The sequence below is a fragment of the Patella vulgata genome, chromosome 4 (assembly GCF_932274485.2).
Source record: "Patella vulgata chromosome 4, xgPatVulg1.2, whole genome shotgun sequence".
Taxonomy (NCBI): Eukaryota; Metazoa; Mollusca; class Gastropoda; family Patellidae; genus Patella; species Patella vulgata.
The window spans coordinates 8,872,684-8,879,872 of record NC_065882.2 but is presented as its reverse complement, the minus strand read 5'-3'; the positions used below and the strand labels follow the sequence as shown (position 1 = coordinate 8,879,872).

Below are 7,189 nucleotides of genomic sequence, written 5' to 3'. Positions count from 1 at the left end.
AATTTTGATTTATCTTTTTGTCTAGAATGGAAGAAATGAACGTTTAGAAAATGGATGATGCGTGGTAATTTTGATTTATCTAGAATGGACGAAATGAACTTGAATTTACATACTCTGACTTAAGTGAATATTCATTGTTTTTGGGTTAGTACAATCTGGGAGTCAACAGCTATGAATTAGGGAAAGCACCTAGCAAAATGAATGACACCATACAAAACGAAATCGAGCGGTCAATACCTTTCAAGATTTTAATCGAATGAATTTTCCTTTTTGTAGTTATAACGATTAAGATCATAGGAATGTTAAATTAAATGTTCTAGACCAAGAAATGTTGTGGATTTAACTCATCTGACTTCTATTGCTCCTAGAAATTGTATCTTTTATTGTGGACACAACGGCCATATTGACTACCTACCGTTGTGGAAAGCAGCAGTTGTCATTGGAGATGTTCAGTTCGTACGACAACACTGTTTCATTATATTTGCATGTTTCCGCAACCTTTACACTGATTACATGTAATTATATTGCATAAAATATTGTTTGAACCACCTTATACTTGGTGGATTTAATAGTAGTATGAATTCGCATCGCCAAGGGACAACAAAAAATAGTAATTGTATCATTACGTTTGCTGATGGACCTGGTCCATTAATTGATAATAAATTAAATATGGAGTTGATCGTCCTACCTTTCTGCGCCGAATGCACTAAGGAAGATTATTGTATTTCATACATTCTGCCTTTAAGGACATTTTTTCCAGTCTACTCTTATATCGAATTCCAACTGTTAAACTTTATTTGTTGTACACGGGGCCGTGGTTTTTGAACGATTTGAACGGCTGGTCAATGTTCGAGCCGGCGTCTAACTCGACGAGCCATACACAACCCTCAAACACTGATCATTTAATAGATAAATAATTGCATCTTTTTTAAAAAACAAAAGAGAGAGAAATTGGGTTTAACTAGGCCAGTTTTGGGACTAACGTATGGTTCAATTTTATTTCAATAATTCGCTTGCGCGTAGGGGTCTTTAGCAGTGGAAGGAAACCGGAGGACCAGAAGAAAATCCACGAGGTTTGACAGGCGGCCCTACTCCTTGTCACGTACACCCGGGGAATCGAAACACGCCAGTTTACTCAATAACAGACCCAATGATACAGCACTCACGTGTTAACCATTCGGCCATCCAGCCCCCCGCCCCCTTAAAACAAAAAACGAATTTGCATTGTTTTGTTTAATCTGATCTGTGGTACAAATGTATTTTAAAGATGCATTCCCACGGAAGTATTTATATGGTAGTTATCTTCAATAAAATTATGGCACGTTTGGTATATATAATGGAAAGTAGAAACACCCAATCTTACAAATAAAATATTGGATTCCCTTAAAAACACCCATGAGTCGCGCACAGGACAAAATGTAAAGCGGACCACTAACTGACAGCCGTCCACTCGCTGTCTGCTTGCACGACGTAGGGACTGGTCGATTTTGAAGATCGAATGGTTAGCGATTTTCAGAACAATGGAAGACATACTGCAGACTTAAACGTTGGAAAAATAAGTTGGCAGTGGATAATCCAAGATTGTAGTCGGGCTTCAATATTTATGATAAATAGCCAGCGAGTAACCACAAATTCCAGCCTCAGTCCTGTCAAGTGACATATTAGATTTTTACAGCTTTGGGTAGTTTTCTTGAGATTAAATGCTTGGAGAGTGCATTCAAATCTTTGATACTGATATAAATTATTTTAAATTGAATGGTAACTTTATAAGTTAAATTGTGATATAAACAAACAAAATAGTTCAATATGATCTGAGATATTAATATAATCAAATTTTAAACTGAATAGTAAAGTTATAAAAGTTGTAACATGGTACAAGGTGATACTGGGAACAATTAATTTATATTGTATGGTAAATTATACAATAAGTAACAGGTACCAATATAAGTTATTTTAAATTGTAACAGATACTAATATAAGTTATTTTCAATTGTATGGTAAATTATACATTTAGTAACAGATACCAATATAAGTTGTTTTAAATTGAAACGGATACTGAAAACAATTAATTTAAATTGTATGGTAAATTACACAATTAGTAACAGATACTAATATAAGTTATTTTAAATTGTATGGTAAAATTATAAAATAATTAACATATATTCTAATATAATATTTATAAAAAAAAACATCTTATACAATCTTATATGTGATACTAATATGGATTATTTTAAAATTGTACTTAAAGATAAGTAACATGTTATAGTCTGATCTTTGATTATAACATAATATAATTTAACTTGTATGGTAAAATTAGAGAGCGTAACGCCTACTCGACACAAACTAGGTCATTTCGGGACTAAGATGTGGTAGTGGGAGGAAACCGGAGGATCCGGATAAAACTTACAGTGGAGAATCAAAACCACGCCACTTGACTCAATGACAGACCTTATGATTTCATGCGCATCCGTTAAACCACTAGACCACCCAACCGCCCCTCTCAAATATAAAATATAAAACCTAATAAAGATATCTTAAAATCAAGATTCTATTCTGATAATGTATTAATGAAGGTACCATTATTATAATCTTAAAGATACATTATGTAAGATTTAGATAAAGATCTGACCATTCTTGCTATAAAGCTCAAAAAAATAGATAATGTAAAATGAAAATATTGAAAATTTCATTCAAAATACTTCATTGTGAAGTAATTTGTAGTTTTGACAAGATGTGCGCATAGTGTTAACCAGGGCACTGGTATATTCTAGACATGACCTCGCTTTCCGATTTTTAAATTAAATTTTTAAAAGGCGAACCGTTCTAATCTAGTTAAAATCTCGAGTATCCAATGCCGTCGAGAGTTGATTATGGTCTTTTCATGTTAATAAATGTCTAATTAATAGTTGATATTACATTTCGGGCGTAAAGAAATACCTGCAATTGGCAGATTTAGCTCTTGCATAATGTATATTTAAAATTATCTCAAAAACTTTAATACATATGCCTGGTAACAAAAAGATACAAATGTAATTAAAATTGTGTGGTAAAATATAAAATATGGTGGAGACATAATCCAGTTTAAATGTATTTAATACATATAAGTCTGTTGCTTTATGCTCGGAAGAAGCAGACGTTGTTAGGTGCTATCTGCTGTTCACAGGCGAAAGTTGAGGGATTATACCACGGGTAACCCAACGATAAACATGATTCCGGCGAAATGGTACCTTGAACACATGTATTATAATTACTACAGTTGTTCCAGTCAGGATAGATGAAGAACTGGAGATCTGTAGGACACTGAAAAACTCTTTCACAACCTTCAACAAAAATATAATGTATTTACAAGTATTATACTTTAAGTGGTAGTTGTGTGTGCTATGGATACGTTTAATAATAATAGTAATGCCAGTTTCTCACTGTCGTGCGATTCGTTACCATAGGATTGTCCCTATTGAGTGCACAATCTGCAAGGTTTGGATACGATACGATCAACACGATTGCTACGACTGACCTCAATATATGATAAGACCTGATAGGATCACCACGATTACTCCACGATTAAAACCACGAGTTCAATCGCAGCACCAATCGTGATAGTGGGAACCTAGCATTGCGTGCTTGGGTACGCTTAACTAATGAATGAGAGAGAGAGAAAAAAATGGGGTTTAACGTCCACTTGACACAAACTAGGTCATTTGGGGACTAACATATGATTTAATTTTATTTACATAATTCGCTCGCGCGTAGGGGTCTTTAGCAGTGGGGGGAAACCGGAGGACCCGGAGAAAACCCACGAGATTGGACAGGCGACCCTACTACTTGTCACGTACAACTGGGATTCGAAACCACACCAGTTGACTTAATGAGAGGCCGTATGATACAGCACGCACGTGCTAACCATTCGGCCATCCAACCCCCCTCCCCCCGCTTAACTAATGAATGCAACGCGGTTTAAATATTTAATTCGAATTCCAATTGTCAAGTTAGTGTACTTTTACGTACATGCCAATGTGTACACGGGACCTTGGGTCTTTGTCCCATTCGAACGACTATGCAGACCCTTCCCCTGCACCACTGACAAGGAGAAGTCGTGCCGGAAAATCACCATATTTCTTGACCATCACCGGGACCGAACACGGGGACTCCAAACTAGCTAGCCAACGTCTTACTCACTGGGTCAACGCGGTTCCCATTATCCTTTTGGGTTATAATACAATAATTTGTAATGAAGAAGTAAATCGATATACCATGTCTATGATATTTCTTCAAACGGTTGGGGCGAAAAATTTTAATACTATCAAAAATATCGTGAGTACAATTATTAATGATCATTTCACAACGGTTCAGTTGTGTTATTTTATGCACGGTTCCCACTATCACGATTCGTGCAACGATTGAACTCGTGGTTTTAATCGTGGGGTAATCCTGCTGATCCTATGCTCGGTTCCCACTATCACGATTCGCGTTACGATTGAACTCGTGGTTTTAATCGGGGGGTATTCCGGCTGATCCTATCGGGTCTTATCATATATTGAGATCAGTCGTAGCCATCGTATTGACCGTATCCGAACGTATCTGCACGTAGTAGATCGTGGACTCTGTAGGGACCAATCCCATCATAACGCATATCGCACGACAGTGAGTACCTAGCATAAAACCTTCAGAACAGCTAATAGGGTTATTTCGTTAGAGTTTTTGGCCAGGGTTAGTGTTAGGGTTAGTGTTTATTTTGTCAGCATAGGATTACAGTAAGTCACTGAATACCTAAAATAATTTTTTCTTGCTTATAACCGATTGATTATTTACTGTGAGAAACTTATTATATACCTGGTCGAATGGTTCTTGGTGCAATCTTCACTAATGGTCTTGAGTAATCCCGGAAACCTGAAGAGAGAGAGATGATATTTGTTTTATTAATTTACAACTTTATTCCCATCCCAATTCTCTTGTTGTATAGTAACTTAACTCGTGGATGCTTTACAAAGACTTTGTCGCATCACAGCCCCTTTTTTGTTTCGTTACTTTATATGGGCGATCCTCGATTGACAGTCCAGAACGTAATGAAGACATTCGAGTAGGTAAATATTCCCATCATATCTTGTTACCATAGATACTTACATTACTAGGACGAATTGTTTAAAGCGTGCGCGTTAGATTAAATCTGATTAAAATACAGATCTGTATTTCGTTTCGTTTTTTTTTATACATTCGATGGCCTCTAGTTGCAGTGGGAGGTCGCGTCAGGGGTCATACGAGCGGCTTTTGACCCAAAGACGTCAGACATTGATTAATCAAACAGCGTTGACGTTTCTAGTCGTTTACCCACAGTTCCGTGCACATCACGCCAAGAACTCGCCGTAACAGACCCTTTCATTGCATAATTCCTTACATCAAGCAGAACGTCTGTTATGTAACAACTCTTCCAGATCCTAGTGTTGTGAAGACAAATAAAATGAAATTTTTAACTATAAAAACGAAACGAAATAGGATCTGTGTTTTACTCAGATTGAATTAGATTATAAGTTCTGCCATTGATTGGTTCCAATTCCCTTTTTGTACGTGACAAGTAGTAGGAAGGAATAGGGTCGTTTGTCTAACCTCGTGAGGTTTCTCCGGGTCCCCCGCTTTCGGCCCACAGCTTAAGACCAATATGCGCAAGCGAATTGTTGAAATAAAATCGAACCATAAGTTAGTCCCGAAATGACCTAATTTGTGTTGCGTGGACGTAAATATCTCCACACTTGTACTTGACAAGGAGTGGGGTCGCCCGTCTAACCATGTGGGTTTTCTACGTGTCCTGATGTTTCCGCTCATTGGTAAACACCTCCACAATTAAGCTCTCTCTCTCTGTCTCTCTCTCTCTCTCTCTCTCTCTCTCGTGTTTTAGCGGGGTGGGGTGGGGTAGCCGAGGCGGGCATGTGCCGAGACGAGTCATTATACATTACCTTGTTGTATTGAAAATTGTCTCGGTTGTGTATTCTATGGGAATTGGGCAAAGTAACCATAGCATGACGTATATAATTAAAACACGTGTACGATTTGTAACCATTTTATTTGTACCCGTATAAAGGGAGTTAACTCTGACGAAGACGCCTTTCGGCCAAAGTCACCATTAATATCAACAATGATTTTAATGTTAATTCTCGCACCCCACTTTTGCCCCGCGTTTCGTAATGGGGAAGCGTTTTTGGCGAACGCTGCGGCCTTCAACTTATTGTAGCTAACGTCACCTCACATATTCTTATTATCTTCTGGTCCATGTGTCGTCCAACCTTGGGGGTTAAGGATCATAAGGTCTGTCATTTAACCATGTGGCGTGGTTTCGGTTAAATGCTTATACGTGGGGGTTTCCGTTTTCCAAGCTCTCGGGTTCCTCCCCTGCTACCCCCCCGGAGAATTTTGAAAATTGAGTAGCTGTAAACGAGGTTCTAAGCATAGAAATCGACAAATATATATTTTCTAAGAACGAACTATTCTGAGTGTTTTTCAAGAAATATATTCAAATCATACATAGGTAATTTATAAATATGGTCGACAACTTTTTGTCAGGGGGGGGCAAGATTATTTCCAGGGGGGGGGGCTTCGCCCCCCCCCCCCCCTCAGGCCCCCCTTGGCTACGGGCCTGAAATGACATTGTTTGTGTCCAGTGGAAGTTCAACACCGTTCATTGTTAAATGTGTTCAATAGTGACACGCCTGCTTATCCATACCCTGCTACAGCAACTGCCTTTTCTGCTCCTAATCTTAGTCCTGTTACAGATTTTATATGGGGGGTAAATGAGGATAATGCATGGCAGTGCCCAATATCCAATCTTGGTTGAAAATATGGTTCCATCTCCAGTCCAAAGCCCTCAGTTGATGGACGTTGCATAAGGCCCACTGGGTTCCTTTTGAAAGCCTCAGGTCTCTTTCAAGTTTGAAGCATATGGGTTAGAAGTTGCAGATGGTCCAATGGCTTTATTCACTTCAGGTCTTTAAGATGTTAGGCGATTCCAAGAACCCCGAATGAACCTAAATGTTTCCATAAATCATGGTGTAATGATCAGGGCATTTTGTTCAGGAATCTGCAGCATAAAGGGCCACGAGAGGTTATCTCCCCTAGTACTAAACTGTTGTTGCATTTCCGCAAAGCTTAGATACGTTCCATGATGTACACGGCCTGTGGATGTTATTACAAGTTACCGATA

The 7,189-nt window shown here is 38.2% G+C and overlaps 1 long non-coding RNA gene across 1 annotated transcript in view; it reads right to left on the bottom strand.

Moving 5' to 3' along the window:
* Positions 1-1,218: 1,218 nt before the first annotated feature.
* LOC126819136 (uncharacterized) overlaps positions 1,219-7,189 on the bottom strand; it is a 40,547-nt gene continuing 34,576 nt past the window's right edge. Inside the window, exons 3-4 of the long non-coding RNA XR_007679500.2 lie at positions 4,831-4,887; positions 1,219-3,320 (exon numbers count right to left, since the gene is read on the bottom strand). This is a non-coding gene — a long non-coding RNA (uncharacterized LOC126819136). The remainder of the gene's footprint in view (positions 3,321-4,830; positions 4,888-7,189) is intronic.